The 21,284-nt window shown below is 48.4% G+C and overlaps 1 protein-coding gene across 1 annotated transcript in view; it reads right to left on the bottom strand.

Moving 5' to 3' along the window:
- The window catches only part of TOX2 (TOX high mobility group box family member 2), a 147,353-nt gene that overhangs the window by 38,902 nt on the left and 87,167 nt on the right, over positions 1 to 21,284 (bottom strand). The window lies entirely within an intron of this gene.

The following is a 21,284-nucleotide window of genomic DNA, read 5'->3' on the forward strand; positions in this document are numbered from 1 at the left end:
AGAGCCCTGGTGCTCCAATGCCCCTGGTGGGTTCTGACTTTCACCTGCACAGACTGGAGCTGCCAGATAAGAAACAGCAGCTTTTGCAGCCATGGCTTTATTTCCAGAAAAAGACAGATTTTGGTTTTTTTTTGGGGGGAGGAAACACATTGTCACATAGACAACAGAGCCTGCCTGCTCCCTGTGGGGACAGTGTCACTGCCCCTCTGCTCTGCAGAGTCATCTCAGCAAGGGGATGAACCCAGAGACCAAGCAGTTTATCCCAGCAGGGCTTTCTGCTGCTGCCTGCTGAGACCATGAGATGCTCTAAGGCTCTTGTGCCCCAGGTGACCATCACCCCCTGGGGACAGCCAGGGTGAGGGTCCCCATCACCTCACTGCTCCAACCCCACAGCCCCTCCTGGCTATGGTGAGGGATGGTCTTCAGCCAGGAGGGGTGGCAAAGCTAATGAATATTCACAAAGTGTTCAAATGCTAATTACAAATGGATCAGCTGAGTGACCAACTTCAAAAAGGCCGAAGGTTAATGAAACAACACTCTTATAAAGCTATTAATGTGCCAATATGTTTTAGTTCTCTTGGGGTCATCTGAAGGACTTTAGAGCCAGTGTCAAGGGAAGTAACTTCTAAAAATCCTTCTCCTATAGCAAACTATTCCAATGTTCATAACTCCCAAGGGTTTCCACAGTACTTTGGAGTTAGGGGGCTTTGCACCCAACCATGGCTTTGTGGGCAATGCTCCCGTGCTAAAATCTAACACTCAGCATTGAGCAGATCCTGGTGAAAGGTATTAAGTTCGTTTTGTACCTGCTCCTTTTTTTAACAAAATGCTCCCACTACAGGACTCGGCGTTCGCTGTGGCACTGGCTTGTTGCTGTCTGAGTTGGATTCTTCACGGGGAAGATGATTCATAGAATCATAGAGTCATTAAGGTTGGAAAAGACCTCTAAGATCACCGAGTCCAACTGTCGACCCAACAGCACCATGTCAACTGAATCATGTCCTGAAGTGCCCTGTCTACACACTTACTGAACACCTCCAGGGATGGTGACTGGGCAGCCTGTTCCAGTGCCTGAGATTCTGTTGCCTCTTCTACTCTCCTGTGCACACAGCAGGAATCACCACCTCCTCCATGAGCCAGGTACTCCTTTTCTGTCCCCTCCCTAGGGAAAAAGCTGGTTTGGCATCTCTGAATGGTGGCCTTGTCATAGAATCATAGAATGGTCTGGGTTGGAAGGGACCTTAAAGATCATCTAGATCCAACCCCCCTGCATGGGCAGGGACACCTCCCACCAGCCCAGGTTGCTCCAAGCCCCATCCAACCTGCCCTTCAACACTGCCAGGGATGGGGCAGCCACAGCTTCCCTGGGCAGCCTGGGCCAGGCTCTCACCACCCTCACACAACAGAATTTCTCCCTATGGTCTAACTAAAATCTCTCCTCTTCCAGCTTAAAACCATTGCTCCTTGTCCTCTCACCACACACCCTTGTCCCAGGTCCCTCCCCAGCTTTCCTGGAGCCCCTTCAGGCACTGGAAGGTGCTCTGAGGTGTCTCTGGACCCTCCTCTTCTCCAGGCTGAACACCCCAACTCTCCCAGCCTGGCTCCATAGGAGCTTCTCTGCTCACCTCAGCCCTTATCCCCAGTGACACAAAGCACGCGACTGTTGAGCTCCTCTGTTGTGATGCCTCTTGTTCCAGTGCAGCCTCCTGCGAGGCAGCAGAGGGCTGTGCACCCGTGGTACTTCCCCATAAATTAGTCAGTGATACCTTGGTGGGAATTGCAAGGGCCTTTCAAGAATAATCAGTGCATTTTTGTTGGTGTTTCTTCAAGCTCCTTCTCATGTAGCGCAGCTGGAACATCCTTTCACCCTTGTGGTAGAACAGAGATGATCATGACACTTTGTACTGCTAATGCCTTTCTTTTTTTGATCCTTTCTTTTTTTTTCCTGCCACTGTAGCAGCTCTCCCAGAATATTAAAAGCCAAGCAGCCTCCTGCAACCACATCAATTCAGCTCTGACATAAGCCAGAGAGGTGCAGCCCTCCCTGTGATGTCCATGTGTGATTCAGACACACTTTCTGCTCCCAGATCCAGGTCTGCTCTGACTCTCTGGGGGAAGGGGGGTGTTGGCTGAGCCCCTACAGACTTTGCCACAATTCACCCAGCCCTGATATTTGCCTTCATGTAAACTGGGAACTGCCACTTTACTCTCTTTGGCTTGAAGCAGCTCCTCCTCAATGCCCTGAGGAACAGCAGTGGATAGATCCTTGCATCCAGCACCCTGAATGGGATGGATCATTACTGGTGTCCCCTTCTGCTCCCACAGGATCTCCTCACCTCCCGGACCCTCTGAAATTGATGAGACCCCTCAGGGCTGCCTCCAGCCCAGAAGCAGAGTCTGCAGAGGCAGGATGATTGTCCATTGAGAGAGCTAAATCTGGCAGACTGTGGATGTAGAAGAAAGTGGGAGAGACATTCCTAACTTGTGAAAGAATTTGGTTCTTGCCATTTTGAAAAACACCAGGACTTGTGGGCAGGTGCCCATGTTTCCTTTTAAAATTCTCCCTCACCTCCCTGGGATTGAGGCAAAACTCTTAATTTCCTCCAGGGCTGTACATGAATGGACCTGCTCCCATGGGTGATGCTCTCTGCTGGGCTGCTCTGCCACTCACCTGAATCCCTGGATTGCCCTGAGTGTCCTGAAGGGCAGGATACACACTGTGCATGCTCCTGTTTCTGTGTCACCAGAGGTCACCCTCACTCTGTGAACAGGCAGCTCTCCCATGTGGCTGACCCACCCAGAGCTGAGCTGTGGGTCAGACTGGGCACTTGGCTGCTTCAGCCCTTCAGAAACATAAGATGAAGACAAGAACCTTCCCTGGATGCACAACTGCAGGCCCTCCTCCTGTTGCTCTGCCTTTGCAGTCAGCATCTGCAGAGGGGAGGTGCACCAAGGAACATCCCTTCCTGTGACACCAGCAGGAATTCTGCCACATCCCTTTCTTGTGTTTTGGGAGGAGAGGCTGCAAACCACAGGTACCCCCTGTCCCTCATCCTGCAGCATCCCTGCCTGTCCACTGAGGACCAGGATTAGGTGCCCACAGGAGGAGATCACCCCAAACTTCAGCTGCTCCTCATCATGTTCACGTTGCAAAGACAGAATGCAAATTATTTTATTAACCTTCCCCTCAGCACACAACTGTCCCTTTCCACTGAAGAGCTGGAAAAAACATCTATGGAAACACAGAAACCTAAAGCATGGACTAATGCATCTGAGGTGAGTCTCTAGTCTGTCCCTACAGAGACAGTCACTCCACCCCAGAGTTGATACTCCAGACAGGTCCAATGCATCACACTCGAGAAGAACCTCTTCACTGCCAAAGCAACCTGGGTGACAGCCCTGGTGAGTGGTGGCTCCCACACTGGGCATCACTCTACAAAGGCAGTTTATCAGTGTAGGCATCTTCCACCTTTGCAATGTTTTTAACAAAACAGCCGGGATCAATGCTTAGGATTTTTATATTCATGACTGAACACCAATACTGCCCTGCACTTGGCAACCTTACTCTCAGCTACAGCTGGAAAGCCTGGTTTTCTTTAGGACTCTGTAAGCCACTGTCTCTTAAGGACTTTTCATAACTCCCTTGCCAGACCCTCCAGCAAGAAGGAAGAATCAAGCTCAAGGGAGAATCAAGCTCAGAAAGTCTGGTTGCAGTATGTATTAGATTAGACTGGATATCAGAAGAACTTCTCCACTGAAAGGGTTGTCAGACACTGGCACAGGCTGCCCAGGGAGGTGGTTGAATCACCATCCCTGAAGATGTTTAAAAGCTGTGTAGAGGTGGTGCTGAGAGACATGGTTTAAGCACTGGACTTGGTAGAGTTGGATTAATGGTGGGTAGAGCTGGGTTATAGTTGGACTTGATGAGCTTAAAGGTCTTTTCTAACCAGAATGATTCTGTGATTCTGTACTGGTATTAATGATCCATTTTTTTTTATATATATTACTGTAGATTATGTCCTACAAAGGAGCTATCTTGCTCCAGCCATAACTGTAGTTATTTGTCTAATTTTTCCCCAGTGAACCTTCAAAGGGAGCTATAACTGAAGTCCAGTTATTATTATTCATGGTGTACGTGGCACCAGCGTGTGCCAAGTGATTGACTGGGTGTTGAAAATGTTACTGGCTGCTTCCTCACACCTATTTATTGTAATCATATGGACACTTCCCCCACAAACACTGTGAAAATATAAAGACAAGGGGACACGACTTACAATTACTGCAAGAACCCCCCTCTTGGCCCCTCACAGTGACCTCGGGCTGGAGCCCCAGCTCCACCACCACATCCCCCCCCCTCCGAGCTGAATAACAGAGCTCAGCATCACCCTGAGGACACAGGAGCAAAAAAAGATCTGGTTGTAATAACTAAAACCTTTGAGCATTCATGGGCAACAGTATAAAATCAACATGAAATTCAGGGGCACTGGCACTTCCAGAGCAGCTCAGTACTTCTCGGCGAGTGGCTCAGATCAATCGGCACGGCTGAATTGTTGCTGACTGCACTAAACTCATTGTACTGTGTGTGACTTTTCTACTTCAGTGAGAAAGCAAAGCCAAAGGAAATGATGCAAACTGTCACTCCGGAGAATTCCAGCTCCAATCAACCATGATGGATCAGGCAATCCAAATTTTCAAAGGGGCCTCAATTTAGTCCGGGATTTTTGAGGTGTGAGACCCAAAGCAGAAAATCCAAAGGCAGGGTTGCCACAGACAGAAAGGTTCCCCATGCAGACCTGAAGTTAGTGCCCAACAGCAGCATGTACAGACATGCAAGGAGCTTGGAAATTCTTTAGAAATCCCCCCTCAAATTCTTTGGAAACTCACATCAGGGCAGATCTATCAGGTCACACCTCATCGATGCTCTGCACCCAGAGAAGTCAGGGAAAAACTGCTTCTCAATGAAGTCCCACTTGCCAGACCTTGTGCTATTGCACATGAGGGGGACTTCTACAGCCAGTGAGATGGCCCAGCTCTGTGCTGCCACATGGACAGCCCCTGGGTCAGCAGAGGAAATGTCTGCAGCCCCGTGCTGCCCTGCTGCACCTCAGCAGGGTGCTGGTCCTTCCCCCAGCATTAGCAGGATGCCCTCACCAGGGCACAGCACTCTGTGCTCAACCTGTGCTTCCATCCCACAGGAACTGGGCATCTGCTCTGCAAAGCAGCCTGGCAGAGCCACGGGTGCTGAATCAGAAAAGAAGGATGCTCAGAATCCCCAGATGGGACCAGGGACCTCTAATCCACCTTACACATTTCCCTGCCACAATCTGCACAGGTCCCCAGCACAGCCAGGACTCCACCAGCTCAGCCTTTGCTTTTGTGGAAGGATTAAAAAACCTTTTTCTTTCTGTTTTGGCCTGTTTGGATTTCTTTCTTAGGACAACTCTTGTTTAGATGATCCGGAGATACTGTAGAGCACCTCCTGATGCTCTGCTGTAGGTGCTGTAGATCATGTACTGGCCACCATGGAGGAGCTGAATTTCTGCAAGTAAAGGAGCCTCTGAAGAAGCAAGGACACCTCCCACCAGAGGACAAAGCAGAACAAGAAGTGCTTGGTCTTCTCAGTGAGCTGACGAGGTAGAGGCAACAGGAAGACCCATAAGTACATTAAAATTAAACTGCTTTTTCAGATAGAGCTGCCAGGCACCTCAGACACCTCAGTGAGAGCCCTCTAGTCACTCCTAGGGCCACAAAACAAGTTCTTTCTGCAGCAAGTACCTGCTCAATGCCCAGATCATCTCTGAGCTCCAAAGTGTGGGTCATCTCTGGACATCTCTCATGGACCTCCTATGTCCCTCAAAGAGCCCGGATTGTATCCTCAGCTCTGCTATAGGAAAAATGAGCCCAAATGTAGGTTCTTATGGGGCAGTTTGTCATGGTTTAACCCAGCAGGCAGCTAAACACCATGGCAGCCCCTTGCTCACTTTTCCCCTGCACCCCAGGAAATGAGGGAGAGAATTGAAAAGGTATAGAGACTTGTGGGTTCAGATAAAATCAACTTAATAAAAAAAAGATCACAATGATGATGGTGATGATAGAATATACAAACAAATGAGGCACAGTGCAGCTGCTGGTGACCTGCTGACCAATGCCCAGCCCATCCCTGGGTAGTGATCCCTGAGGAGAGCAACCCTGAATCCACAATCCCAGAAGAGAGAGAGAACTTCCTGGCTAATTCTCCTCTGTATACTGGGCATGATGTTGCATGACCTGGAATATCCCATTGGCCAGTTTGGATCCATTCCTCTGGCTGTGCTCCCTCCCAGCTCCTGGTGCACCTGCACACCAGCAAAGCACGGGGAGTTGAAAAGGCCTTGATTTCTTAGCAACAGCTAAAAACATCAGTGTATCATCAACATTCTTCTCATACCAAACCCCATACTAAATCCAAACTACGACACTATTCTAGCTACTGAGAAGAAAATTATCTTTATCTCAGCCAAAACCAGGACACAGCTGCATGGACAGCTGGGTTGTGGTACCCACAAACCCTCTTATGAAACATAAGCTCAAAAAAGGAATGGATTTCCCAAAAGAGAGACCTTAGCCAATGCTACCAGCTAAATCAAAGCCATCTGGCTGTGGAGGCTGAGCAATGACCTGCCCTGTCATGCTGGGTGAGCAGGCAGGTACTTTCTATCTCACTGTGAAAGAAGCAAGAACTCAGCTTCAGTTGCTGATGTCAGCTTTGGGTTTCACAAGGGACAGCTGGGAAGGTAACTTGTCCTAACTATCCCATTTTCATCTCATTTCACCTCTTGTCTGAACTGGATGTCCTCAGTTCAGCTCCATGTGAACATGACAGTTCACAGGACTCATCCTGAATGGAAAGTGATTTTACTGCAGGTCAGCATGTCAGCTCCTCCTTCAGATTGATGGTAACTGCCTGTGGACTGTTGCTGAAAAACACAGGCTGGAATAATCAGAGTCTCTAGGACAGACAGAGAAAGCTGATACAGAACTGGACACATGCCATGAAAAAGCCTGATGAGTGAGAAACTTGGAGCTGTGCACAGGGTGGTCTCCAGCACTGGGCAGAAACCTCCTGTGATCAAACAGGGGGGTTGGCAGCAGCAGATGGATGTTTTGCACTCTGGAACCTACATCTGTCAACATCTGCAGCTCTGCTTCCTGAGCCCAGCTCTGCTTCCTGAGCCCAGCTCTGCACATGCAAACCATGCACACAGGACAAATGCCCCTTGAGAGAGCTGGCTTGCAAAGGCTGATCTATCCCCACAGGCTGGCATTAGTATGAACTGGAAAAGAGTAATGGGACAGACCTTCTCTTGGCATTAGAGAAGATGATGCTGAGGAGACACACTAAAAATGCTTAAGTAATAAGAAGTTATTAATTCTACGAGGTTTAACTTGGGAACGTGCCCAAATCTCCATCCCTACCCTGTCAAGGTAAAAAGGATCCAGGCTTTGGATGCAAACACAGATCTGACTCTTGTTGCTCCACAGCACAGAATCCCAGACTGGCTTGGGTTGGAAGGGACCTTAAGGATCCCCCAGTTCCAATCCCCCTGCATGGGCAGGGACACCAGACTCAATATTCATTCAGTCATTTTTTTTTTTGGTAACAATGGCCAACAGCAAAACCAGTAGGTGTGGAGTGTTACCAGTAGCCCAAAGCAGACATGGCCAAATTCCACCACACTGTACCCCAAATGAGACACGATACAGGGGAGAGGGAACCTGGGGCACCTCAGCTTCAGGCTATTTCCAGTTAGAAACTAGCTTTGGATTTGTAACACGTAACAACTACATCCTCCTTGCCACCAGTTTGCATTTTAACATTTACTGCATCAACTCTCCATCTTTTTGTTATCTCCATAAACATTAAAAAAATATTTTTATGGGTGTGTTTTTATCTCACCTCTCTGGGGCAATGAGTCCCAGAGATTACCTGGGTCTGTGTGATAAAAAGTGCTCCCTTTTATTGCTCTGAACTTCCAAACCACAATTCCTGTGAAGTTTCCTTGTTAAAGGATATTCCTGATGCCTCTGCTCTGTTTATTTGTTTGTTTGTTTTGGTTTTTTTGTTCTATGCATTCTCATAAATCCTGCTATTTTATTAATCTCCTTCTTAAACATACCATCTGCCACCATGGAGGAGCTTTTCAGAACCATGACAGTTTCTGTTTCAATTCTCTGAGCCTCTTTTCCTTCCTGTCATGCTGACACAATCTACAACCCTACAAAAACCCCCATGAATTTCTCCTGTCTCCCAACACCTTGTCCCTGCTTGGGGTTTTTTTGGGGAGCAGCCCGTGTCCATTCTGGAAGCTAATGTGGAACCTTGCAAGCTTTATAATTACTGAATATTTTTCTTCCCAACGTGAACTAATTCACATTTATCAACACTGAACAAACCACCCCAGCAATCCTGAAGTCCATTTCCTGCTTGTGTTTCAGTCTCTGTGAGTTGCCTTTCTTCTGTCCAACAGCAATGCCTTAAGGGAGCCCCACAAATCATGATGTGCATGGGTCTCTCATCACAGCTTTTTCTCCTGTGAGGCAGCCAACAGCATAATAAAGAACAGGAGAGGCTGGCAAGACGTGCTTCTCCTCTCCAGGAAACATCCCAGGTCAGGACAGCAGCTCCCTGACTGACCCCACTCTTTGCTATTCCCTTTTCCTGCTGCAAGACCTCAAATCTCCCCAAATTCATCCACCTCATGCAAGAAGGTGTGCTCTTCTCAGCTTGCCAGTCATCACCCCCTGATCTTCCTTTGCTCTGCTACCAATTTCTGCAGAAACCAGATGGGAAAGGTACTGGTCCCTGGGGGCTGAACAGTGTCTAACTCAGCCCCAAGCTGCCAGGGCATGATCACAGCATCACAGGATGGCCGGGGTGGGAAGGGACCTCTGGAGATCATCTAGTCCAACCCCCTGCTCGAGCAAGCTGACCTAAAACAGGTTGCACAGGATCATGTCCAGGTGGGTTTTGAATGTCTCCAGAGAAGGGACTCCAGAGCCAGCCTGGGCAGTCTGTCCCAGTGCTCTGCCACCCTCCATGAAAAGAAGTTTTTCCTCATGTTCAGATGGAATTTTCTACTTTCCAGTTGGTGCCTATTGCTCTTTGTCCTATCCCTGGCCACCACTGAGAAGAGCCTGGCCCCATCCTCTTGACACCCACCCTGTAGATATCTGTAAACACTGGTAAGAACCCCTCTCAGTCTCCTCTTCACCAGGTCCCTCGACCTTTCCTCCTAAGACAGATGCTCCAGTCCCCTCATACACCTCACAGCCCTCCACTGGACACTCTCCAGGAGCATCTTGTCTTTCTTGTCCTGGGATAGCCCAGAACTGGACACAGTTCTTCAGATGCTGGCCACTGTGGATCTGCCTTTGACCTCCAACTCCAAAGCAGTAACTGACACAACAGCCTCAGGCGTCAGGCAGAAGAACGTTGGTGCCTCTTTGCTGGCTGCTGGAGGCAGGAGGTGAAGGAGCAGGATCTGCTCCCTCTAACAGCACCAGGGTGTCTGCTGCAGGGGACAGGACATCTCGATCCATAATAAGAGAAGTCACAGAATTGCTGGAAGGGATCTCTCTAGAGATCATCTAGTCCAGCTCTGCCACTGAAGTAGGATCACCCAGAGCACTTCACACAGGGCTGCATCCAGGTGGGTTTTGAATCTCTCCAGAGATGGAGCCTCCACAGCCTCCCTGGGCAGCCTGGCCCAGGGCTCCATCACCCTCACTGTAAATAAGTTTTTCCTCATATTTAAATGGAACTTCCCATGTTCCAACTTGTACCCATTGCCCCTCATCCTGACACTGGGAACTACTGAGAAGAGCCTGTCTCCATCTTCTTTGTACCCTCCCTTTAGATACATATATCCATTGATAAGGTCTCTCCTCAGCCTTCTCATCTCCAGGCTAGAGTCCCAGCTCTTTCAGCCTTTCCTCATAAGAGAGATGCTCCAATCCCCCTGTCATCTTTGTCACCCTCCTCTGGACTCTCTCCAGTAGTTCCCTGTTTCTCCTGAACTGTGGAGCCCAGAACTGGATGCAGTATTCCAGCTGTGGCCTCACCAGGGGAGAGTAGAGTCCAACTGCAAGAGAGAGCAGTGAGCAGTCCAACCCTGGCAATTCCCATGGATGGTGAAGAGACATGGAACCATCTCCGTGGCAATGGGGAGGGTCCTAATGGGATGCTGCAGAGCTGGGAGACAAATCTCACAGGCAGGCAGGGCATTGAGGAATGTTTTCCAGCAGCAGGGCTGAAGGGAAACACTTGGACATACAACATGACCAGCTGGCTCACTGCCAGGCATCAGATGCAGAAACACTTTTCTCTTTCAGTGACAAGCTGCATCTGTTGCAATCACTGTAATTCCACCTGACACTGCATCCCACACCCCTCCACAGAGGCAGGTCTCCAGCACCATTCTTCATTTAAACAGAAACTTGGATTTTTCTGGGCTCTGGGGATCTAAAGTCTTTTAGCCTCTGCCACTAGGGCAGAAGAGAGACTGCCAGGAGGTGTGTTTTTCAGGTTGTGCTTCGAGGCTCAACACTTCTGGTCTCCTGCAGGGTCTGAATTTGCCAGCTGGACCTCCCCAGATCCACTGGTAAAATGCTGGTAAAGATCTGGGGGGGTTTCTTGGAGAAATCAGACTGAAGTCCCACGTTTGTGTTCTCCCTTGCTCTCCATCATCATTCCCACTGACAGCAATCCCTAGTGAGCCCACAGGCAGGAGAAAGCTCCTCTGAAAAAGCTGGGATTGCCATTTATATTTTACCAGCTGAGGAAATCTTACCTACCAATTAGAAGTCATTTATCCCTTCACTCTGAGCAATCAGCCAAGTGGCTGGTGGAGCTCTTTGATCTCCTCTTATAACAAAGCCTGTTACAGCCTATTATTTTTATTGTAAGCACTTTCTGTTACTTGCCTCTAAAAATGGCTCCCATTTAAATAATAAAAAAAAGACTCAACGTGCACACACCTACAGTAGTGAATAGTCACCATAACCTCTAGAGCTGAAACAAAAAGCCATGGAAATTTCCATCCTGTTGTGCTCTCCTGCCCCGGGCGTGTGCTGGTGGATGGCACTGACTCTGCCTCCCAAACCAGCCACCCCAGGGCCACTGGAGTGTGAAACTTCTGGAAAGGCAACCAAAACAAATGGCCATGTTGATTGGAAATGAGCAGGGACCCTCCTTGTCAGCCAAGGAAAACCCAGGGCCGTGAGGAATTGCTGGAGCAGGTTAATGCAAGTTGGTAACATGCAAAGAGCGGGCAAACGACAGCGAGGAGATAAATGGGATTGATCTAAGGGATAAGGGCAATTAAAGATGGGCTGCAACATTGATCCAGCTGGGCAAGATGGATGGCAAAGAGTTGCCAGACATGCTAATCTGCTGGGATAACTGACAGCACGCAGTTTTTTCCCTGCATTCAAGTTGCTGCTGGTGAAAACTGGCAAAAATGACTCTCTTTGCAGCTGATGCACCTCAAAAAACCACTTTGTGTTGCGTTACGGGTCAACACAGGTGGGAGCGGGAAGACTTTGACAGTGCAGCAGAGGTTCTGATGTAAATTAAAACCCTTCACTTGCCTTTTGGAGACTCTTCCACACGACACAGACCCACACCCACCACAGCTCCTCCTTATTCCCATTGATACATCTGGAAAATCACAAAGAGGGAGGGAGGGACAGGACAGCAAAGCAGGGAATACCCGGCACGAGCACCCAGTGGGATGGAGGGAGCTTGGGCTCCTTGACAAAACCACCTTCCCCGCATTAGACCATTCCTGTCACTCCAGAAAGATGGCAATGAAAGCTCAGCTTTGTCCTGCTCCCTCACAGAACCACAGAATCACTTAGATTGGGAAAGACCTTCAAGATCATCTAGCCCAACCCTTGACCCTGCTCTCCCAAGTCCAGCACTGAGCCATGTCCCCCAAGCAGCACATCTAGATGACTTCTAAACACATCCAGGGATGCTGACTCAACCACCTCCCTGGGCAGCAGGTTCCAATGTCTGATAACCCTTCTAGTGAGGAAGTTCTTCCTCATGTCTATCCCTAAACCCTCCCAACAGAAGTCACAAGCAGTGAGCAGGACTGGGTGTGGGGCCACACTCAGGGACACGGGCTGCAGGGATCAGGGCTGCCTGGAAATTCCTCTGCTTTCCTACCTGTGACCCAAAGAAAATAAGTTCGCAGCTAATCAGCACGACTGATCATCTTGCACAAAATGAGGCACAAGGACAGTATTTGGGGGTGGGTGGAAGCTGATTCTGGTTGACTGTCTGCAAGAGGGTTGAACACGTCCAGTAAGAGGGAGAGAGAAGCAAGAAACTGCAGCTTCCACATTGTTTGCAGTAGAATCATAGAATTGTTTTGATTGGAAAAGACCTTTAAGATGGTCAAGTCCAACCATTAACCCAGCACTGCCAATGCCACCACTAAACCATGTCCCTCAGCACCACATCTCCAATCCAATGGCCCAGGCTGTCAGTTAAGCACAGGTCTTGGTTAGCAGAGAATCCTTGGAAACGCATGAGTGTTGACTTAACTTACAGTCCCCAAAGTAGCTGGGGGCTCTGAGGTCCAAACAGGACCTCTCATCTCTGTGTCAAAGACCACCAACCTTAAGCAAAGTCTGAGAAGGTCTATCTCCTGCTGCAGTTGGAGGCAAAGATGCCTTGTAATGCCCCAAGTCTGCACGGAAAAGGGTGATACCAAAACCTTCTGACTGAGAGCTGACAGTTCAAACCTTTTCTAAAAAACCTTTTCAAAACCTTTTCTAATGTTAACTTTTGACATCATTTCCTACACTTTTATGAATTGTGTTAGGAGGGAAGGAGATGGCAACAGTGGTCCCACCAGCATCCAGAGCCTGAGAAGTCTGGGAAACCCCATCCTCAGCTCCTGGGGCCACAGTGACCAACCCTCCCTGACGAGATGAGGAACTGGCCACATTCAGGCACTCTTTCCCCAAAAGCCACATCCCAGACTCCAAAGAAACTCTTCCAAAAGTTCATTTTTTGAAACCTACAGGTTTCATATTCTCATATTTTTTGATGCTGGCACAACCCATTCTTAACCTCACCCAGAAAAACTGTTGAATTGGCTTCGTTTGCTAAGAAGGACCAAAAAAAAAAAAAGTCACCCTGCAGGAGCACACACTGATATCTAAAGGGTTAAAATGGGGCTAAGTAACAGGCAGCCACCCACGTGCCTCCATCTGAGAGACAAACACATTTTAAGATTGGCATCAGTTCTTAAAAAAAGATCCATCCCATATCGTGAACGTATTTACTCCAGTGATTTGATCTTGTTCTGAAAGCCTCCTTCACGCTGTGCTCATCTTATCTGCCGCTGTAATTCACTGCTTTTCTTTTCCACGATAGTTTTAATTTATAGCATGTTTTATTTATACTCCTGCCTTTTCTGAAAAGCCCAAATTTCCAAGCTGACACGAGCGTTAGGCACGTAAAGTAGACTTCTTATTGTCAACGTGGCATAGGAGACCAAAAAAAAACATGACAGGAATAAATCTTCGGCTCTTCTGTCGGCGAGACGTTCTGCAAAGGAAGTGACATTTCTCAGCAATACAAATTGCACATTAAAAGATAATTTCCAGAACATGATACCAGCTATGGAGAACAGCACCATTACCCAAAGTAATATCCAGGCTGCTCTTTAGCAAGTGCTGGTTTGATGTTGTCCCAGTTCGGCATCGAGATTGCGTCAGGTCTTGTGAGTAGACTTTGGAGTGATTAAGTTGACTGGGCACAAGAGCCAGTTATTTGGCAAACTGTCAACAGGGAGTAATTGATATTTTAATTACAGCAGTAATCCAGGCTTGCTGCTCACACTGAGCCTCCTCACAGGTGTTGCACAAACGGAGTCTTTGCAGCGCTGGTTATTGCCCCGGAGAAGTTTGCTTAAATGCAAAATGAAAGGCAAAGTGTAATATTTAAAACTGCTAAAACAAACAAGAGGGACTGTCTCACCTGACATATGCTCTGGGGGCCACACGTGCATGGTTCTTTTATGGCTGATAAGGTGACTCTTTAACTAATGGGACTGCTCTGGAGCCACAGGCTGAGAGATAGTGCCCGAGGCCAGGAGAGGAAAGGGAAGATCAGGAGGATTAATTTCTATGGAATAGTTACAAGGTGCAGCACGACCAGGTCGCCTTGTGACACAGAGATGTTGCTCCATGGGAAGAAGCAGTTCCACTGCCTTGGAATGGGACCCGAGTGTTTCAGGCCAAGCGATGAGTAGGGGCAGATAAAGACCCAGTTTGCAGCACAGAACCAAAAGAGACACAGACAAGAGGGACACTTCCACAGCCAGACTGACACACACCCTGGCTCCCTCTGTGCAAGACCCTTCTGGCACAGTGCAGAATCAGACTCACCTTGGTTGAAAAAGACCTTCAAGATCGAGTCCAACTGCTAAGCTAACACTGACAAGTACTTCACTAAACCATATCCCTCAGCACCTTGTCTATAGGACTCGTAAATCCCTCCAGGGATGGTGACTCCACCACTGCCCTGGGCAGCCTGTTCCAATGCCTGACAACCCTTTTGGGGAAGAAATTCTTCCTAACATCCAATCTAAACCACCCCTGGCACAGCTTGAGGCCATTATCTCAAGCATGACACAGTGCTGTAGCTACACGCACATTAGTGCCTTCCTGCATCCCCTTGTTATGGGCCAGAAAGGAAAGGCTGAACATGAGCAGTGGCTGCAGCACCAAGGATGGATGGGGAAGAAGAAATCTAGAGCAAGGATGCAATGAACAGGGTGTGTGGGTGCAAGAGCTCCCCGTGTCCCAGGCTGCAGCTCTCCTGTGCACCTCTTGCTGCTCCTTTGCACCTCAGTATTGTTTTTCTGTCTTGCCTCTGAAAGTAAAATAAATTCTCCTCCCTGTAGAGTTTGCACCATGACAAGCTCCTGTGGCTCTGGCCCAGGTATTTATAACACACGTGACATCACAATTGTAACAGCTTGTAACAACACTATGACTAGAGATGTAATGATATAGAGCAAAAGTAATTTATAGGTGGATATAATGGAAAAACCTCCTGAGGGTGAGACCTCCTTGAGGACACAGTAATCCCAGGAGGGTTATCCTTTGAGAGGTGCCAGGTGGGATTTGTCACACCAAGGCAGGTTCTCCCCCAGGCAAGAATTCAGCACTTGCTCAGGAAGACCTTTGCTACCTCCTAGGAAAGACCAAGCACTCTGTGCATTGCAGGTCTCAGAACCCACCTCCATGCAGATGTGGCAAAGGGAAACAGGCTGACCAGAAGGGATGGACCAGTGCAAAAGGGGAGCTGGGACTCAATCTGTTTCTGGAGAAGCTCTGAGTGAAGGTTGGGATGTCACCTCACTGGAGGTCACTCAAGTTCCAGCAGCCTCTCCTCATTCCCAGCTGAGCTACTGAGGAGTAGTTGTGCTGCTGGGAGGTGGCTCTGATGGGTTTTCAGGAGAAAATGCAGGTTTCCATGGAAGAGGTGAAGGTCACTCTCTTCCAGACTCTGCAGGCCAAGGTGACACCTTGCCTTCTTCCTTCCCTTGGTCTGGGGTGTAAATCTTGCATCACCAAGCAAACCCCACATCTGCTTTGCCTCTCAGCTACCAGAAGTTGATTTTGTTGGAGAGAGTATCATGACTCCTTACTTTCTCACATCTCAGAAATGGGATACCCATGGGTGAACCCAAGGACCAGCCACATTCTACATCACTCAGGTTCCCTTTTCTCATGCACAGCCCCAGTCCTTACAAGCTCTGCTGCTACCTGAGCACCCATCAAGTTGGGACCTAATGGTGACTCCCATCACCCCCATTCTCTCCCAGCAGCATATGGCAGGGACCACTCAGAAGCATCTCATCAGCTATGCCAAAAGAGTTCAGGCTGGTGTCCAGGATGGTGTCCTGGGAAGCGGAGGGAGCTGTCCTACAAAAGGAGAAATCCTGCACTCCCACAGGAACCAGCACTTCTGCCTGCAGGACCAGCTCTGCACCTGCATCTCAGAGAGTGGCTCTGTGAGCACAGGCAGGAGCAGCAACATTCCTGCTCTCCTTGCACACGCTCAGCTCAGCCACGACGCCTCCAACTTCAGCAAGTAACCAGCAGTCCCTGCCCCTTCCTCCACCATCCAAGAACAATCTACTCCTTGACTGGGAATCTTGTCTCCCAGGTTCCCACCTGGAGTGGTATTTTACGACCAAGCGCTGAAGCCCGGGGGGAGGCAGGGAGGGAAGGGGGCTTTCCAATGAAAATGCCAACAGATACTTCAAGCCAGAAGCATGTGTGGGTGTCGCTAAATTAAGCTCCCAAGTAGGTGGGGCAAATGCCTTCCACGAGTTGGTGAAGGTAAAATAACGCTCATTAAAAATAGAAAAACAACTGAAAAAATATCCTTTGTATTCAACTTCACACTCGTACATCATAATGTTCCAGTAAAAGCCCATTTTCCCTTGAGATAATAAAAGAATTGAATTTTTCCTTATCGGTCATCTATTTTTCTAGCTAAAGCTATTACTCCCTCTCTGCGGTTGCTAGGCAACAAGAAATATTAATAGCAGCTTTTATTAGCTTAGCTTTAGCAGTGGAGTACCAGAATGAGAAAATGGAAAACATAAATGTGTTACATAAATCTTTCAACCTTTCAGGGTTTGTGTTAGTCTCTGTTTTCATAATGATTTATTGAAGTGATGGTTCATTTATGAGAAAAAGGAGTGTGAAATAAGAAAACGGAACATTACCCTGAAGGACTGTTTGAAAATAAATAATTATAGGAGGTGAAGAAAAGCTGTTTAAAACCATTTTTCTGAGTTTTATAAAATTTAAAAAGACATATTTCTTTCATTTATTGCCTCTGAGAAAAACACTAGCAGGGAATTGCAAACAGGGCTCTGCTTAATACAAAGAACCCTTCACGTACGGCCGCGTTATTGCTATTTTCCACTAAGGGCTCATGTTCAGGAGTTTAGTTTTTAAATACTGAACCATTAATGAGCAGAAAGACAAATTATTCAGAACTGAAAGCACACGACACAGGATTGCCAAGGCAAACTCGGCCAGGCCTGAGCCCTGGGGGACTGGGTGAAGTTTCTGCCCCGTGGAGCCAGGCTCCATCGGGGAGCTGGCAGAGCATTGCCTGGCCACTGCTCTCACTCTGGCTTTAATAATAATCAATTATAAATAAAAAATAAATCATTACAGCTCTTCTGATGAGCACGAACCTGCTCTAAAGGGCACTGCTGCCCCTCCGCTGCACTGGGATTGAGGTTACTATAAAATGCTTATTTTAACAGGCAGTGACATAAAGTTATTGAGCTCTTTATGTGTTGAAAGTATTTACCAACACCATGGAAGTTGTGTTGCCTGCTGGGATTGTATCTTTCCAATGATTGAAGAGAAAAGACTGGAATTCCTACATGGCTTTTGTGTTAACACCTCATTGGTTGCTTTCTTATACCCTCTACTGGAAAACTTTTAGCACTCGTTGGCTCTGCACAGCCAAGTCCCCCGGTGCTGCCTGTCACCCAGCACCCTGACCACCTGGCACCCAGAGCAAACTGCCACCATCCCCACTGCCTCTGGCTCTAGCTCCTGTGTTGGACATGGAGCAGTGGTTTTGGGAAGGATGGAAGCTGGAGAGAGAGCTGTGGAACCAAGTGAGCTGGTCAGGGAGATGGTCTTGCAACCTGCCTGCAGGAAGACCTTGCTTGAGGTCTGCTGGTGGGCACCAGAGAGGATGGGTGCTTCTCAGTGGAGCCCCATGCCACTCCCACAGCCTGGCCAGGCACACCTCAGCTCTGGGAAAATCATAATCGTAATGAAATAAAGTGACAGAAAAAGCAGTGGTGGAAGTGGAGAGCTAGTCCATGGGGCAGAGGGAAGCGTGCCCTGGATTAGCAGAGGCTGTTGGTGTGGGGGATGCTCTGGGTGATGATGCTGGAGGGACAAGGAAAGGCAGAGGTGACAGTGGCTTTGGGTTTTCCCCATCAGGGTACAGCTTCCTTGCTCAAATGAGGGCTCCAGCTCCTGACACCTCAGGGACGGGCTGGAGCCAGGGGTGGGATCCAGAACAACAAATCCACCCTGACCCTCCAGCTCTCATGCAGCCACGGGAATTTCTGCACTGATTTAAACCCGCTCTGACTTGGGATTCAGCTGGATAATGGGAGCAGCAGCCTCCTCCCTTGCAGAGGTACTGGGAGGCTTAATTCAATCGATGGGACATCCCAGGACAAGAGACACACAACCTGTGCTGCTATTTTCCTTACTTCACCTCGTACTTCACAGAAGGAATCACAGATCCCATGGCTCTCAGTCAGTCCTGGCTCATGTTATTTCCAGCAACTGGAGATTATTTCACGAGGATTACAGAGAACCACAGAATGGTTTCATTTGGAAAGGACCTTAAAGATCATCTAGTTCCAACCCCCTTGCACGGGTAGGGACAGGCCTTAAAACCATCCCAAGGCTCAAGCTACATTTCCAGAGGAAAATCTAACCAACACCTAAACATTTCACCTTGACTTGCCTGTCATTTGTCACTGTATTCAAATCCAAAGCCATGGCAGCAAAGGGAAGGAAACAGCCACGTAGGCAAAAAAAACAGGGTGAACCACAGCAAAGAGAGCAGCAAGGAGAGAGGCTCCAGCATCTGCACAAGTAACACCAGTCCTGGAACAAAGCCCAAACCTCCACACACCTCCTGTGCAACGTGCAGACAAGGCTGGCTTCCCAGTGCCCCCCTGCAGCCAGAAATCCTCTTTTTTTTTTTTTTGGAAGTGTTAGCAAACAAGCTCCTTTCTTCACCTGGAGTGTCCCCACTGCAAACCTGCACTGGTGGGGCTTGACTTCAGGCAGGGCTGGGTCTGAGCCCCACAGTGATGTCTGAGTGCAAGCAGCTGTGGGGGGCACCATGAGAGGTCTGCAGCCCCCTACTCTGATCATAGAGTCATGGAATCACAGAATAGTTTGGGTTGGAAGGGACCTTAATGAGCATCTACATCCAGCACCCCTGCATGGGCAGGGACACCTCCCACCAGACCAGGTTGCTCCCATCACTGCTACCAGGGGCTGGATGTGAGTTATGGATTCAATGCTGCCAGTGTGGGATGGTGCTGGAGTAAGGGAAGACTCAATCCCAGCATCCAAAAAAAATGCTGGGCCAGAATATGCTGCCTTGCAGTGGGAGAAGTCATAAGAAGGACACGGAGCTGTTGGATCAGGTCCAGAGGAGGCCACAAAGATGATCAGAGGGCTGGAGCAGCTCTGCTCTGGAGACAGGCTGGGAGAGTTGGGGTGTTCAGCCTGGAGAAGAGAAGGCTCCAGGGAGACCTTAGAGCAGCTTCCAGTGCCTGAAGGGGCTCCAGGAAAGCTGGGGAGGGACATTTGAGATGAACAGGGAGTGATGGGACAAGGGGTGATGGTTTAAAACTGGAAGAGGGGAGATTTAGGTGAGACATTAGGGGGAAATTCTTTAGTGTGAGGGTGGTGAGACCCTGGCCCAGGTTGCCCAGGGAAGCTGTGGCTGCCCCATCCCTGGCGGTGTTGAAGGGCAGGTTGGATGGGGCTTGGAGCAGCCTGGGCTGGTGGGAGGTGTCCCTGCCCATGCAGGGGGGGTTTGATCTAGATGATCTTCAAGGTCCCTTCCAACCCAAGCCAGTCTGGGATTCTATGATGCTGTGAAGTCCTACAGCACAAGAATAGGGATCTGACAAGAGGGGAAGGCAGGATTCTGACCTAAACCAGTTCACTCCCTGATCTACTCCCCTTTTTGCTGGGACCTCCAAAGATGTATCACAGCTCCAAGGGCTTCTTCTCCAAACCAAACAGTTTCAATTTGCTATTGGCTGGAAAATTCAGGGTTCACTGGATTTTTTATTTTCGTGGTAAGGGGCAAACAAATCTTAATCTCTCTATTCTACATTTACAGCCCACTAAGCCCCTTTCTTATCTTCTCTGGCTCAGTCATGATTTATTGTCACGATGCTGCATTTGTAAAACAGTACCATAAAGTAAGAAAGAGAACATTTCCCAAGGACTACTCCAAAATAAATTATTTCAGATGCACAGAAGCTGCTTAATAAATCCCACTATTCTTGTTTCTTCAGGTATTTTAGAAAGTGATTTATAAGTGCAATATCACCTCTCAAAAACGAGACAATCAACACGGGATAAAATTATCGTGTTATGAAAATAGGGGTCAGGCAAAGGGGCTGTGCTTTAAATTAAAGCAGGGGGAACTATTTCATCTGAAATAGACTCTTTCTGTCTCAGAAATGAATGTTTTAATCACCTAAGAACCTACAAGCTAACACAGAGGCCTAAGTAAGATTTAATTCCATAGAAATATGCCCGTATCAATGGGCAGAACACGGGATTTTTCTTAAACACACTAACCATGAAACTGGGAGACTCATCAAGACTTCAGAAAGCCTTGGGATTTTCCTGGGCTAAGAGATAATATTCCATTTCAATATTTAAATATCACCACCTTTCAGACCCCTATCTATTGAAGCAATCAACACCAAATGCTCTCCAGCCAGCACGGGGGCAGACTCGCAGGCCTGCTGTTTGAAGTCAAATTAACTCTGTTTGCTCTTGATGCTTTCCACGAAAATCAACAGTTCTTAGAGAGAAACAGTGTAGAAAACTAACAACAGGGCTCAATCTGCTAAAGAGGAAAATATTGTTAAACAGCAACAGCGTTAATTCAATACCCCAGTCAAAATCAAGTCTTTCCTCGCTGCTCCTGATACAGCAGCACTGTAAGGTCTAATTAGCCCTGAAGTTTCTTCCCAGGGCTGCACTTTACTTCATTATCCCTGCCTTATTTATCCCGACAGAAGAGCCATTTGAACCTTCATGTGGTGTCCCCTTGCCACAGCCTGAGCCAAGAGGCAATTTGAGTTTGTAAGTGCCAGAGGGATCTTGTTGCACCTGAAATCAAGAGGGCAGCTGCCCTTCATGAAGCATCCGCGCCCCTCCTGCTGGTGCCACCAGGACCAGCCTGGCAGCAGAACAAAGGGGTGATGGGCTGGGGGCTTTTTGCAGCAGGAAAAAGGAAGCAGGGTGGAGGGGCTATGGACCAGGAGCTCCAGCTGGTCACCTTCAGGTGGAGTTGGAGCACACGCACTTGGTTCAGTTCAGTGAGGATATTACATACTCAGGGGAGAACAACCTTCCCCTGCTCCTTAGCAGATAATAAGGCTCAGGAAGACACCAAA

Source organism: Apus apus, chromosome 15 (genome assembly GCF_020740795.1).
Source record: "Apus apus isolate bApuApu2 chromosome 15, bApuApu2.pri.cur, whole genome shotgun sequence".
NCBI lineage: Eukaryota > Metazoa > Chordata > Aves > Apodiformes > Apodidae > Apus > Apus apus.